Here is a 16757-nt window from a genome sequence, read left to right on the forward strand (position 1 = left end):
ATCCAAGTTAATTTTCTCTATAGAAAAGAGTGCCACACTCATCAAAACGTCTAGCATAGTAATACAACAATATAGCTAAATCATTCATGATCACCTACATGCCACAGTTTATTGACTTGGTTAAAGACCTAATTAAACCTAATTATAAATCTCTCTCTTTTTTTTCTCCTGGTCTAGTCTCTACTCGAATAGAAGTTGATTTCCTATCCTGGTTCCCCAATTTTTCCTTTTACCATAACCTACATAATGAACTTTGAATAATTTTGTGGTACAGTCATTTTTGCAACCGGTAGGGGACTGTATTGCCATGTAATACTCTCAGAATGCTTGTTTTGTTTGCTTTGTTGAAAGGCGGATCAGCAATGAAATACCCCCCCCCCCCTTTCCCCAGTGAGAAATGTATTTGAAAATGAACAGGACAATGATTACTTGGTAAATCATTAATTCGAATATAATATCTTTCTTTTAATCTATTTTAGAATTATTCGATCACCATACAGAGAAAGATGATTTACAACAGTGATTAGCGAACAAGTAGATCTAGATACTAATTGACAACAAGAAAATAGTATGTGTATCAAACCGAAGTATCTTATTGTACATTTGATCTTCTATTCCATAGAAGGCTGAAAACAGTGCTACAATGTAAATTTAGAGAGAGAAGAAAAAATAGCTCAGGCTTCTGGTTGTCAAGGGGGTGTGTCCCCATACCAAACCAGGTTATACAAAAATAACCAGCGTTCCTCAATTGGAATTTGACCAATCAGAGACAAGGATACAAAAAATATTAAATTATATATATATATATATATATATATATATATATATATCACAAAGCCAATAGAGTATACTCAACTGATTTCTCTCAGGAGTGTGTCGAATATTGCTTAGTTACACATGTTCTCTAAACAATATTCATATACTCCTGAAGAATTGAAGAAACTAGTTGAGTACACTCTATCGGCTTTGTGATATATATATATTTTTATTATAATACTACTTGTGTAGATCTGTTTATACCTATCTCTGGATGATATATACATAACACACACACACACACTTATATATCTATACCTGATCCCACCTCTGGTATATTCAGGGGTTCGTGTTTGCCCAACTCTCTATATTGTATTGCTTATAGGAGTTATGAGATTGATCACTGTCTTTGCCTTTCGTGAATACTCGTGTGTGCGAGACATCTAGTTTCAATTTTCAATGAATATATTTACTTAAGGAATATTCTATCAAAGATATGCAGGTGGAAAAAATGTATTTCAGTCTTATCATGCTTATTGTAGAGAACATAGGATCCCTACCCTCAATGGTTTCCTTTAGATTGAGCTGATGCAAGTGTCTGTAAATCCTACATCTGAGTCATGGCTTCAAGTAAGTTTTTAAAAAAGAAATTAAAGTTTGTAACATATATATGTCAGTCATCAGTTCTTAGCCTGAATTATTTAATCTGAGATTCCTCTTACCATTTACCTCCACTTATATATATATATATATATATATATATATATATATATATATATAACTACAAGTAAGAGTCGGGGGATGTCAGGTTAGCCTGAGCTGAAGACTTATTAAAATTGTCATTTACTGCTTTTTGAATTTCTACTTCCTCTCCAAAATTAAGAAGCCAAGTTCAAAACCAAACTTACCATATTGTAAATAAAGGGGATGAAAGGTCTACACAGAAAAGGAGTATTAAGAACAAATATTGAATATTATATCAGCATAAAATATATTCCCATGACCAATACTCCATTTCAATCTTCATTAACTCTAGTGGCAGTCTATTGTCTAATATTAATGGATGGGTTTAAACACGGATGCTACACTTTTATAGATTTCAGTAATTGATAGTCATAAATATTGAGGGCCATTTACACATGTTAGATGATTCTGGAAATCCTTAAAAAGTCCTCATTTCCCCTGTCAATTCCTATTTTTTAAAAAGATATTTCTATTTTAGCAATTTTGAAAATGCATTCAAGCTAAATTTGACCAATGAATTCATGTTTCAAGCTGTTTATTGCTTTTGGCTTTGTGATAAAGATGTGTCAGACTATTAGGTTATTGCCAATAATAGCTGGAAGACACCCTTCCTGCATGGAGAGTATTTTTTGTGAGTTTCTTTTATTATCAAAATTGTAAGACCATGTAAATGTCTAAAGCTGCCCTAATTTAGTTATGTAATTTCCAATTTTAGCCCTAAATTTTCTTAATTTTAGTCCTAAAATAATCCCTATGTTGTCCAAGAGTGCTGGACAGCCTGTTGAAAGTTCCCATCAGGATGAATATCTGACATCATATGGACTTCACGTACGACCTATAGTAGGGGATGGGAATTGTTTCTTTAGGTATGTTAGTCTTGCGCTCTATAGAAAACAACATCATCACCAAGAGCTACGAAAAGCAGCAATACATGAAACTGATCAAACTTTGGATACCTTTCATATGTTTTCTTTCATTCTAATGGTAATCTTATGACTTATCCAGAAATTCAACTGGAACTAAATAATCTTAGGCAGTTAGGCACTTTTCCAGGGTAGTAATCAGTTTCGGCAATGTCTAGGCATTTTGGGATCAATTTATTAGTAACTGTTGGTGGTGATCAGGATAATCAAGTCGTGACTCTTGAACATGACTTTGGAAACTCAAATTCTAGGATTCATTTGCTTTGGACGAGAGTAGGGTTGGGCATTATGAAACTGTGACTGAAACATCACCACCAGACAATTAGAGAGAACCATTATCATAAGGATTCAAAAGCAATTATTGCTGAAATTTTGACCATTCTGCATGTAAGAAATTTGACAAGGTGGACAAAACAAAAATGGAACTTAAAAATGATAAATAAGATAGGTATTCCATTTTATTATCAGATAAACATGCATGTCTATTCCTTTCAATGTCATGCATAATGCAAGAATGGATAATGTCAACCATACTCTTAGACAGACTCAATGGGGAAGGGTATTTGGAAAATATTTTGTGTAGTTTAATCATGTTCAGCTTTATCTAACAGTTTGTAAGACTAGGTAATATATACATGTAATTGTTCCAGTTAAAAGTTTTGATTCAGTTTGTTTTATTGTAGGTATTTGTGTACTGCCTGTCTATCAATGTAAATGTTTATTGCTTCAAAGATTTCAAGGATGCCATTCTAGCAGTATGTGTTATTAAATTTCATTTTTTTTAACTGATTGACAATTGTAACAAGCACTAAGTCAGTTCAGTAGTAGACTCACAATGGCAGATGAGCTTATCCGGCAGCTCTATGCCAGTGTCTCATTGCAGAATTGTCAATGAATTCATGATTAGACAGACAACAGAAGTCAGATCATTTGTTGATTATTAATATTCTATTAATGTAGTTCCACCTTCCTGTGATGTCGTAAGATTTCACAAAGTCAATGATTTAATTTTAAAGATTCATGCATGACAGGGACATACATTTTGTTGGAGTCCTTTTCAATAGTTATTGTAAAAAATCTTGTAAACCATAAAATATTTCAAATGTATGAATAATCAATATTACATGTTTTAAGAATATTGAATACAAGGGTAATAACTCTTGTTTTCATTTAATTATTCATAAAATCCATTATGCAAAAGATTTCCTTTATTTTTCACTAACATTTTGTATATTTTTTAAAGAAACAGTTTCATGAAATTGTTATGAATACTATTGTATCGTTTTAGCCAGTTTTTGTGAAATTTTGATAATGCTAATTAAGGAGAATTGCTATTTTCTGATGTGGATAACCGGTATATGTTTGCTAATTGATAAAAAATTCATTAATACTGCAACATACTTATTTTATCATTTTTATTTGTTACTAAGATATATTATTATACGCCCGTATTTAGACGGGACGTATCATGGTACAGCGATGTATGTACGTCCGTCCGTTCGGGGTTTTCTCTTTATAATTTCATTTCCCTTTCACATATAATGCTGACACTTGCTCTGTAGCTTCTTTGTGGGTCACTCTAGATCATCCTGCAATGTTGATCTATTTCGACCTTTCTTCCAGGAGTTTTGCCCTTTTATTTGAAAATAATTATTATATGGAGGGTACATAACTTATCCGCCATACTCCTCCCACAGTTTCAAGTGGGGACCTTCTTATTTTGTGGAGTGTTTGTATGGGTATTGAAGATGTGCATGTGGGATGGATTTTGATTTTCTACAATTTTTGGGAAAATTACAGGTTGTTGAACTTGGTCTATTTGGAAATTGATATTCTATGGAGGGTACATAATTTGTCTGCCCAAGTCCTCCCACACTTTTCAAGTGAGGACCCTCTTATTTAGTGGAGTGTTTGTATAGGTACTGAAGATGTGCACGTGCGATGGATTTTGATTTTCTACAATTTTTGAGAAAATTACAGGTTTTTGAACTTAGTCTATTTGGAAATTAATATTCAATCAAGGGTACATAGTTTGTCCGCCCAACTCCTCCCACAGTTTTCAAGTGAGGACCATCTTATTTTGTGGAGTGTTTGTATGGGTATTGAAGATGTGCATCTGGGGGAGGATTTTGATTTTTTTCCATTTTTGAAAAAATTACAGGTTTTTGAACTCGGCCCATTTTGAGGAAATCTTCATTTTTAAGCTAAGACTTTGTTCACATGAATGTTTGTCACAGCTTCATGATGGCTGATACTACCTGAAGGAAAGTTATACAAATTATAGCACAAGAAAAACACCCTATGTAAGCATTTCACGGGCGTATTATGTACCTTTTGCGGTACTCTTGTTTGAAGAATCAACGATCAAATGTAAGATTAAACCTATAATTCTAGAAGGGTGGAATTACCTTAACAACTTTGATGTGCATGCTAATATAAAGTTATGTTTATATTGGAGGATAAAATGTGTTAACATCAAATAATCTCAACAGTCCAGTAATAGACTCGCAGTGTCAGATGTGCTTATTTAGTGTAATGTTGGTGCAGGTTAATTAATGCAAGCGGAAATTTGCAAATACAATTGTCCTCCTATTTAGCTCACCTGAGCTGAAAGCTCAAGTGAGCTTTTCTGATCACCCGTAGTCGGCATCCGTCTGTCTGTCTGTCCGTCTGTCAACTTTTAACATTTTTGACTTCTTCTCAAAAACCACTGGACCAATTTCAACCAAAGTTGGTGCAAAGCATCCTTAGGAAAAGAAATTCTAAATTGTTAAAATAAAGGGCCAGGCCACCTTCCAAGGAGAGATAATCAAGAAAAGGTAAAAATAGAGTAGAGTCATTAAAAAATATTCTTCTCAAGAACCACTGAGCCAGAAAAGCTGAGATTTACATGAAAGCTTCCTGACATAATGCAGATTCAAGTTTGTTCAAATCAAAGCCCCTGGGGGTTCCACGGGGCCGCAATAGGGGATCAAAGTTTTACATACCATTACTTAGGAAAAATCTTTAAAAATACTTTACTCAAGAACCACTGAGCCGAAAAAGCTGAGATTTACATGAAAGTTTCTGACATAATGCAGATTCAAGTTTGTTCAAATCATGGCCCCTGGGGGTATGATGGGGCCATAATAGGGGATAAAAATTTTACATACAAATATATAGACTGAAAATCTTTAAAAATCTCTTTCTCAAGAACCACTGAGGCAGAAAAGCTGAGATTTACATGAAAGCTTCCTGACATAATACAGATTCAAGTTTGTTCAAATCAAGATCCTTGCGGGTATGATGGCGCTGCAATAGGGGATCAAAATTTTACATACAAATATATAAACTGAAAATCTTTAAAAATCTCTTTCTCCAGAACCACTGAGGCAGAAAAGCTGAGATTTACATGAAAGCTTCCTGACATAATACAGATTTAAGTTTGTTCAAATCAAGATCCTTGCGGGTATGATGGCGCTGCAATAAGGAATCAAAATTTTACATACAAATATATAAACTGAAAATTTTTAAAAATCTCTTTCTCCAGAACCACTGAGCCAGAAAAGCTGAAATTTACATGAAAGCTTTCTGGCATAATGCACATTCAAGTTTGTTCAAATCATGGTCCCTGGGAGTATGATGGGGCCACAGCAGGGGATCAAATTCTTACATAGATATATATAGGGAAAATCTTTAAAAATGTTTTTCTCCAGAACCACTGAGCCAGAGAAGCTGAGATTTACATGAAAGCTTCCTGACATAATGCAGATTCAAATTTGTTCAAATGAAAGCCCCTGGGGGTTCCATGGGGCCAAAATAGGGGATCAAGGGTTTACATTCAAATATATAGGAAAAATGTTGTTCTCCAGAACCACTGAGCTAGAAAAGCTGAGATTTACATGAAAGCTCCCTGACATAATGCAGATTCAAGTTTGTTGAAATCATGGACCCTTGGGGTATGATGGGGCCACAATAGGGGTTCAAAGATTTACATACAAATATATAGGGGGAATCTTTAAAAATATTTTTATCAACAACCACTGAGGCAGAAAAGCTGAGATTTACATGAAAGCTTCGTGATATAATTCAGATTCAAGTTTATTCAAATGAATGTCCCTGGGGGTATGAGTGGTCCACAATAGGGGATCAAAGTTTTACGTACAAATACATGGGAAAAATCTTCTTCTCCAGAACCACAGAGACAGAAAAGCTGAGCTTTACATGAAAGCTTCATGACATAATGCAAATTCAAGTTTGATCAAATCATGGCCCATGGGGGTATGATGGGGCTACAATAGGGGATCAAAGTTTTACATACAAATATATAGGGAACATCTTTAAACATCTTTTTCTTAAGAATCACTGAGCCAGAAAAGCTGAGATTTACATGAAAGCTTCCTGACAAAATGCAGATTTACGTTTGTTCAAATCATGGCCCCTGGGGGTATGATGGGGCCACAACAGTGGATCAAAGTTTTACATACAAATATATAGGAAAAATCTTCTTCTCCAGAACAACTGAACCAGAAAAGCTGATATTTACATGGGAGCTTCCTGACATAATTCAGATTCAAGTTTGTTCAAATTATGGCCACTGGGGGTATGATGGGGCCACGACATGGGATCAAAGTTTTACATACAAATATATAGGAAAAATCTTTTTCTTCAGAACAACTGAACCAGAAAAACTGAGATTTACATGGGAGCTTCCTGACATAATACAGATTCAAGTTTGTTCAAATCATGGCCACTGGGGGTATGATGGGGCCACGACATGGGATCAAAGTTTTACATACAAATATATAGAAAAAAAATTCTTCTCCAGAACCACTGAAACAGAAAAGCTGAAATTTACATGAAAGCTTCCTGAGATAATGCAGATTCAACTTTGTTCACATCAAAACCCCTAGGGGTATGATGGGGCCACAATAGGGGATCAAAGTTTTACTTACAAATACATAAAAATCTTCTCCAGATCCGAGGAACCAGAAAAGCTGAAATTTACATGAGAGCGTTCTGACATAATTCAGATTCACGTTTGTTCAAATCATGACACCTGGGGGTATGATGGACCCACAACAGGGGATCAAAGTTTTACATACAAATATATAGGGACAATCTTTTAAAAAAATTCTCAAGAACCACTGAACCAGAAAAGCTGAAATTTACATGAAAGCTTCCTGACATAATGCAGATTCAAGTTTGTTCACATCATGGTTCCTGGGGGGTATGATGGGGCCACAACAGTGGATCAAAGTGTTATATACAAATATATAGAAAAAAAATTCTTCTCCAGAACCACTGAAACAGAAAAGCTGAGATGTACATGAGAGATTCCTGACATAATGCAGATTCAAGTTTCTTCAAATCATGGCCTCTGGGGGTATGATAGGGCTATAATAGGGGATCAAAGTTTTACATACAAGTATATATGGAAAATCTTTAAAAATATTTTTCTCAAGAATCAAAGAGCCAGAAAAGCTGATATCTACATGAAAGCTTCCTGACAAAATGCAGATTCAAGTTTGTTCAAATCATGGCCACTGGGGGTATGATGGGGCCACGACATGGGATCAAAGGTTTACATAAAAATATATAGGAAAAATCTTTTTCTTCAGAACAACTGAACCAGAAAAGCTGAGATTTACATGAAAGCTTCTCGACATAATGCAGATTCAACTTTGTTCAAATCATGGCAGCTGGGGGCATCATGTGGCCCACAATAGGGGATCAAAGTTTTACATACAATTATATAGGGAAAATCTTTAAAAATCTTTTTCTCAAGAACCACTGAACCAGAAAAGCTGAAATTTACATGAAAGCTTCCTGACATAATGCAGATTCAAGTTTGTTCACATCATGGTTCCTGGGGGGTATGATGGGGCCACAACAGTGGATCAAAGTGTTATACACAAATATATAGAAAAAAAATTCTTCTCCAGAACCACTGAAACAGAAAAGCTGAAATTTACATGAAAGCTTCCTGACAGAAAAGCTGAGATGTACATGAGAGATTCCTGACATAATGCAGATTCAAGTTTGTTCAAATCATGGCCTCTGGGGGTATGATATGGCTACAATAGGGGATCAAAGTTTTACATACAAGTATATATGGAAAATTTTTAAAAATATTTTTCTCAAGAATCAAAGAGCCAGAAAAGCTGATATCTACATGAAAGCTTCCTGACAAAATGCAGATTCAAGTTTGTTCAAATCATGGCCACTGGGGGTATGATGGGGCCACGACATGGGATCAAAGGTTTACATAAAAATATATAGGAAAAATCTTTTTCTTCAGAACAACTGAACCAGAAAAGCTGAGATTTACATGAAAGCTTCTCGACATAATGCAGATTCAACTTTGTTCAAATCATGGCAGCTGGGGGCATGATGTGGCCCACAATAGGGGATCAAAGTTTTACATACAATTATATAGGGAAAATCTTTAAAAATCTTTTTCTCAACAACCACTGAAACAGAAAAGCTGAAATTTACATGAACGTTTCCTGACATAATGCAGATTCACGTTTGTTCACATCATGGTCCCTGGGGGTATGATGGGGCCACAACAAGGGATCAAAGTGTTACATACAAATATATAGAAAAAATTTCTTCTCCAGAACCACTGAAACAGAAAAGCTGAGATTTACATGAAAGCTTCCTGACATAATGCAGATTCAAGTTTGTTCAAATCAAGGCTCCTGGGGGTATGATGGGGCCACAATAGGGGGTCAAAGTTTTATGTACAAATACATATGAAAAATTTTCTTCTCCAGAACCACTGAACCAGTAAAGCTGAAATTTACATGAGATCGTTCTGAAATTAATGTAATGCAGATTCCAGTTTGTTCAAATCAAGACCCCTGGGGGTATGATGGGCCCACAGCAGGAGGATCAAAGTTTTACATACAAATATATAGGGAAATGTTTTTTTAAAAAAAATTCTCAAGAACCACTGAACCAGAAAAGCTGAGATTTACATGAAAGCTTCCTGACATAATTCAGATTCAAGCTTGTTCCAATCAAAGCCCTTGTAGGTATGATGGGGCCACAATAGGGGATCAAAGTTTCATATACAAATATATATGAAAAAGTTTCTTCTGCAGAACCACTGAGCCAGAACAGCTGAGATTTACATGAAAGCTTCCTGACATAATGCAGATTCAGGTTTGTTCAAATCAAGGCCCCTGGGGGTACGATGGGGGTCACAACAGGGGATCAAAGTTTTACATACAAATACATCGGAAAAATTTTTAAAAATCTTTTTCTCAAAAACCAAAGAGCCAGAAAAGCTGAGATTTACATGAAAGCTTCCTGACATAATGCAGATTCAAGTTTGTTCAAATTATTGCCCCTGGGGGTATGATGGGGCCACAATAGGAGATCAAAGTTTTACATACAAATATAGATGTATAAGGAAAATCTTTAAACTTTTTCTCAAAAACCACTGAGCCAGAAAAGCTGATACATGTATTTACATGAAAGCTTTCTGACATATTTCAGATTTCAGTTTGTTAAAATCATGGCCCCCAGGGTAGAATGGGGTCAGAAGGGTTGGGGGTATCAAAGTTTTGCATACAATATATAGAGAAAATCTTTAAATATGAGCCAAGTGACTCAAGTGATCGATGTGGCCCTTGGGTCTCTTTTTTGCTTACATTTTTATAAATAACTTTTGAATAGGCCCATAATACTAACTTAAACTAACAGATTTATTAGAGAATATATTCATTTTAATATGATTTGTTTCATTGCTGCAGAATTTCAGTTCAAAATGGGCCGAAACTTTCCTGGTTTCTTGAATAATGTTATAATATTTAAACATGTGAATTTTGAGAATATGTGAAAATAAAACTTGTAATAACATACATGTATTTCAAATGTATATTGGAAACCAGGAAGGTATCAGAGATTGTCCATGACAAATTTGGTGTCTCAGTTTGATCTCTTCTCTGACTGATGAGGCCCAGGGAGACAAACTTAGATACATAGTCATCAGATCCATTTACCACGAAACTTGGTAGGGCTGTATAACCTTGTGATTTTCATACAGACCCACTTTTCAATTATGATAGGCTGTAGAAAACCACAAGATTTCTATGCATCACATAACTTATATACATTACAGAGTTGGTCAATTCTGTAGATCAATATTAGCTATTTAAATCACTTTAAAGGGAAATTTATTTAAAACACCTTATTAAAATGTAATGAACTTGATTATTGCCAATTAAGTTCTCATAAATATCATCTCTACCTTACCACATGGATTTTGCAATATTTGCAGAAGTAGTTTTATTGTTTAATATAATTTACTATAAATTGTTAAAATGAAAATTGTACACAAAATTAACAAGACCAAATTTCCTTTACAGAGATAAAGTTCCTGTAAAGACGATAAATGTACCAAATTGATGAATCAATTCCTGCAAGGAAATTTGTTGGGTTTTGTGAAATAAAGGCGTAATATTTTCTCAAGATTAATGGATGTTTTGAGAAGACTTAACACATGTATTCATTATACAGATGTAGTAAACAGTTGTTACTATTGCATACCAGTCAGCATGGACAGAGGTAAAGGATGCACATGTTCAGTGAAAAGTACATCAAGGAGAATACATTTGGCAGAAATTTCTTTTTTTAATAATATCATCTAAAACATTCAAAACAACTGGATCCTGCATGTACATGAGTATTACACTTGTAAGCTGTCTTGGTTACTGGGAGTACAGGACCAATAGTCTGGTATAATAATTTATAACTAGACTGTTAACAGGCACTGTCCCTTGGTACACCCTGTAATCAAGTCAACAAATCATGATTTCTTTAACTTTTTAAATCATTTTTTTTTATTCACATAGCACAATTTTTATTTATGCAAAGTGAAGATAACGAACAGTGATCAATCTCATAACTCCCATAAGCAATACAAAATAGATAGTTGGGCAAACACGGATCCCTGGACACACCAGAGGTGGGATCAGGTGCCTAGGAGGAGTAAGCATCTCCTGTTGACCGCTCACACCCGCCGGGACCCTATATCCTGATCAGGTAAACGGAGTTATCCGCAGTCAAATTCGGTGTGTCAAGAACGGCTTAACAATCGGTATGAAACACGTCAGACAGCATTTAACCGAATGCAAGGCTGTATTGACGAACTAGATCGTTATAACGACCATAGAATCTGAGAAATGCTGACATCAATCAAGACTGTTGAAACCCCTGTACCATGAACAGCTAACCAATTTTGTTGTAAAGTATCCATGAGTAAAGGTGAACAAAAATTGGGAATTTCATTGACCCTGACTCCCCGGGGGCATGATTATGATAAGAAATGAGCCCTCTACGAAAATTGTGAAATTTATAAACCCTAGGTTTAGGACCCCAGGAGCTAAATTGGTCATATATTGAAAATACGTTATATCTTTGAAAAAACTTATTTAGTTCTAGAGAGCAAGGTGGCAAACTGTTTTCATGATTATAATGAGTCATCTACTATAGCTGTGAATTGTTTACTTGAACTACATGTATAAGCATATGAAGTGTAGTGACTCCTTCCTTCTTGTCCAATGTAGTTTTGGTGACAGGGGACAGTTTCTTTGGTTTTGAAACATGTGGATAGGGGGTATACACCAAAGACAGATTATGACAGACTAATGAAAAATCCCATTTCCCTTTTATGTCAATACTTGTATTTCATATTAGTGTAGTTAATAAATTATGACCCTAAATTACATGTAATCTATAAATACTGGTGCTGGTGCACAAAACCTGCTTTGAGCAGGTTCCCCTTTTTGATTTGGTTTTCCCTCATTTGGGCTAATCCGCACCACCCCCACATCATCACAGTACCAAACATGGAGATTTAGACACTGTGCACAATCAAGAACCCTATCTGCCCTTCTCAAAAATCTACCTCTAATATGGGGCCATCCACCTTCCCTCACAGCTACAGACCTTTTGCTAGATCTTGCATGTTTTCACCAGAATTTCTTCAGCAACTGACCACGTGTCTTAGTTTCGTATTTGCACCCATCTATATGCTAGGAATCATGGTGACACCTACATGTTGTATATCAACATTTTTAGTAAGCACTCAACTACATTTGACATGTATCCTAAAATTATTGTATACATTTTTACACATGTAATATCACTTCAAATATGGGGTATTTTCATTTTTTGAAAAAGTTGACCCGGCTTGTAGTGCGAAACTGTCCCCTGCTACCTTTAAGAATTCTGACATCTGATGTCATTGACGTCAACTCCCATTTTTGACAAATCTGACTTATTCTGAGTGAAACTACACCAATACATCATGTCGACTGCCCTAAATGTGTACGCAATAAAATTATTTAAAAACCCTACATTTCTGTGTATGATGTTGTCATTTAAGAGTGATGAGAGTGTTCGAGTAAGATCCCTGTTCCTAACAAATAATATCGCAAGTATATTGTATCTATGGTAAAAATGACAGTATATGTGGTGCTACATGCTGAACATGTAATCATGAGAACCTGTGTAGAAAATAATGGATTAGAGAGATATAAAGGGACCTAACTGCTCTTAAAATCAAGAAAATGTCCCACTTCACTGTCTACTTCTTTACATACTGAATATGTATAGACCTGAAATATGCTCTAATTAGGTAAACAACTCCCCAACAAGATTTTGAATACCTGTTCTCTTCTTACATTCTATCCTATGCCAGCACTAATAGTGGAAACTAAAGATTCACGTAATTCAGCCAAATGTCAAAGGGGAGGTGGCTTGTTTACAAGTACCACCCATAAATGAGAAAATGGTGTTAACTGTGTTTTTGTGTACAAAATGTCTCTAAAATGACTTATTTCTCTATTTACAAGTATTTTTTCATAAATATACATCATGGTGCTGAGAAGAAATGTGATCTACTGTACTTGAGACCTGTGAATCAGTACAATTTGTTAATTACATGTAGAACAAGTAAAACTACATGTAATCTATGTGATAAAGAGCACCGCCACGGCACATGATACGCCCTTCACATATTGTTAACAGTATAGATTGTACCCATTAAAACATTTTTATATCACCTTAATTGAATGTCACAGTGACCTTAAAGTAGGATGCGACACACCTTCTACCTAAGATGCATTAGTTGACCAATTTTGGTGATTCTAGGTCTAATAGTTTTCAAGTTATGAGCCGGACAAGTTTTTGCCATATATGGCCATATCTTCTTAATGAAGTCACAGTGACCTGGTTTTAATGTGCGACACACCTTCTACCCAAGATGTATCTACAGACAAAGTTTGATGATTCTAGGCCTTGTAGTATTTAAGTTACGGGTCGGACACGAAAAAATTAACAGACGGACGGACAGACGGATATCTTCTTAATGAAAAGTCAAAGTGACCTGGTTTTAATGTGCGACACACCTTCTACCCAATATGTATCTACAGACAAAGTTTGATGATTCTAGGCCTTGTAGTATTTAAATTACGGGTCGGACACGAAAAAATTAACAGACGGACGGACAGACGGATATCTTCTTAATGAAAAGTCACAGTGACCTGGTTTTAATGTGCGACACACCTTCTACCCAAGATGTATCTACAGACAAAGTTTGATGATTCTAGGCCTTGTAGTATTTAAGTTACGGGTCGGACACGAAGAAGCTAACAGACGGACGGACAGACGGATATCTTCTTATTGAAAAGTCAAAGTGACCTGGTTTTAATGTGCGACACACCTTCTACCCAAGATGTATCTACAGACAATGTTTGATGATTCTAGGCCTTGTAGTATTTAATTTACGGGTCGGACACGAAAAAGCTAACAGACGGACGGACGGACAGACTGACAGACGGACGGACATGAACTCCATACCATACCATACCATACCATAAGACGGGCGTATAAAAAGAACACACGGTATATAAAGTACTCCAAATAACATTATCTTAACCACTAAGCTGATTTACATGCACTTACATGTCACTATGATACTTGACCAGATTCTGGTTTTCCATAGTACTAAAGCATAGCTTACCTCCCTTGACTCTGTTGTCTACCATTGTGATACTAATGTGATACATCTATTGAAATAAAGGGTTGTGTTACATATCTAATACATTTATCTTGATAATATTAATGAAATTGACTGAATTCCATGGGTTTCAAAAAATGCCATTCTCTTAAAGGTGGCATGGGACAGTTTCTTTGGTTTTGAAACATGTGGATAGGGGGTATACACCAAAGTCAGATTATGACAGACTAATGAAAAATCCCATTTCCCTTTTATGTCAATACTTGTATTTCATATTAGTGTAGTTAATAAATTATGGCCCTAAATTACATGTAATCTATAAATACTGGTGCTGGTGCACAAAACCTGCTTTGAGCAGGTTCCCCTTTTTTGATTTGGTTTTTCCTCATTTGGGCTAATCCGCACCACCCCCACATCATCACAGTACCAAACATGGAGATTTAGACACTGTGCACAATCAAGAACCCCTTCTCAAAAATCTACCTCTAATATGGGGCCATCCACCTTCCCTCACAGCTACAGACCTTTTGCTAGACCCTGCATGTTTTCACCAGAATTTCTTCAGCAACTGACCACGTATCTTAGTTTCGTATTTGCACCCATCTATATGCTAGGAATCATGGTGACACCTACATGTTGTATATCAACATTTTTAGTAAGCACTCAACTACATTTGACATGCATCTTAAAATTATTGTATACATTTTTACACATGTAATATCACTTCAAATATGGGGTATTTCCATTTTTTGAAAAAGTTGATTCAGCCTAAAGTGCGAAATTGTCCCCTGCTACATGTACCTTTGTCCTGTTTTAATTCATGTTAACTCTGTCTTCGTTTTTTTTTTTTTTTTTTTTTTTTTTTTAGCTCACCTGAGCTGAAAGCTCGTGTGAGCTTTCCTGATCGCCTGTTGTCCATCTTTTTACTTTTTCGACTTCTTCAGAACCACTGGGCTAATTTCAACCAAACTTAGCCAAAAGCATCCTTGAGTGAGGGGCTTTTGAATTTCTTCAAATGAAGGGCCATGTGCCTTTCAAAGGAGAGATAATCATAAAAATGCTAAAATAGGGTGAAGTAATTTAAAAACCTTCTTCTCAAGAACCACTGGGCCAGAAAAGCTGAAATTTACATGAAAGCTTACTGACACAATGCAGATTCAAGTTTGTTCAAATCATGGCCCCCAGGGATGGGATGGGGCCACAATAAGGGATCAAAGTTTTACATAGAATTATATGTAGGGAAAATCTTTAAAAATCTTCTCAAGAACAATTGGGCCAAAGAAGTTGACATTTACATGATTTCAAGCTTTCTGACATAGTGCAGATTCAACTTTGTGAAAAGCATGACATCCAGGGGTAGGTTGAGGCCACAATAGGGACTAAGGTTTTACATGCAAATATACATGTATATGGAGATTCTTCAGATATGGGCCAAGGTGACTCAGGTGAGTGATGTGGCCCATGGGTGGCTTGTTCCCTTATGTGTGTAAGATCTTATGCTTTGTTGGGGGTCTGAATTAGAAATAATTTTATTCTATGGCATTATATAACTTATGATAGTAAAAGACATAAGTTTTAGACTAATTTTTGGCATAATTATGTATTGAAATCATTGTGTGAATTTCTTCCATTCCTCTAGACACATGTTTTCTTGCTATAAAAGAAATACAGAGTATATCCTAGATTCATGTACTATCCCTAGAATGATGTGACATTAAAATAATGTTTACGTAGAAGGTTCGTTTTAAATCCATAGAATACTGAGGCAGAATTTGCAAGATGTACATATGTAGTTCAATAACACATTTTATTCTGTGTCATTGTTATTTTACTGAGCAGTATAAAGTCATTGTTGAACAGATGAGTATAAAACTATAGGTAAATAGTACAGGCTGTTGAGATCTCTAAAAAGAATTGTGTATGTACCAGTAGTGTGTCATTGTGATGCACTTTTCTCTGTATAGCTAACCATGTGGGCTCATGTAGTATTGAGATACGGGTACCACATATTAACTGAAAGGGGGGGGGGGGTAAATGTCCCATTGGCACTGCACCGAGTTTCCCTATATGTTCTGAGAAACATCATCATTGTTTTAAAACCTATGCAAATATTGTGAAATATTTTCACTAGCATTTTTAATGGTTTAATCCATATATAAACATTATGTGCATTGTGTGTTCGTAATACATCAAGAAATTATGTGCTTATCATTAGAGTTGGTGTGTTTGTAATACGTACTGATGCTGTGAGACACGTCGATTGGTCTTTTGTTTACAAAAACTGAACAAATTCGAGCTAGATATTTGTTGTCAATATGTAG

General features: G+C 35.4%; 1 long non-coding RNA gene across 6 annotated transcripts in view; it reads left to right on the top strand.

Annotated features, from left to right (window-relative positions):
• The window catches only part of LOC130051208 (uncharacterized), a 19336-nt gene extending 8488 nt beyond the window's left edge, over nucleotides 1–10848 (top strand). For 2 of the 6 annotated variants that reach the window (XR_008799607.1, XR_008799605.1), the window contains 2 exons: nucleotides 1299–1386; nucleotides 2238–6587. This is a non-coding gene — a long non-coding RNA (uncharacterized LOC130051208). Of the gene's footprint in view, nucleotides 1–479; nucleotides 569–1298; nucleotides 1387–2237; nucleotides 6588–10780 lie in introns of those variants that run through there. The other 4 variants (XR_008799609.1, XR_008799608.1, XR_008799610.1 and 1 more) reach the window with 4 other exon arrangements.
• Nucleotides 10849–16757: the final 5909 nt, after the last annotated feature.

Source organism: Ostrea edulis, chromosome 1 (assembly GCF_947568905.1).
Source record: "Ostrea edulis chromosome 1, xbOstEdul1.1, whole genome shotgun sequence".
Lineage (NCBI taxonomy): Eukaryota > Metazoa > Mollusca > Bivalvia > Ostreida > Ostreidae > Ostrea > Ostrea edulis.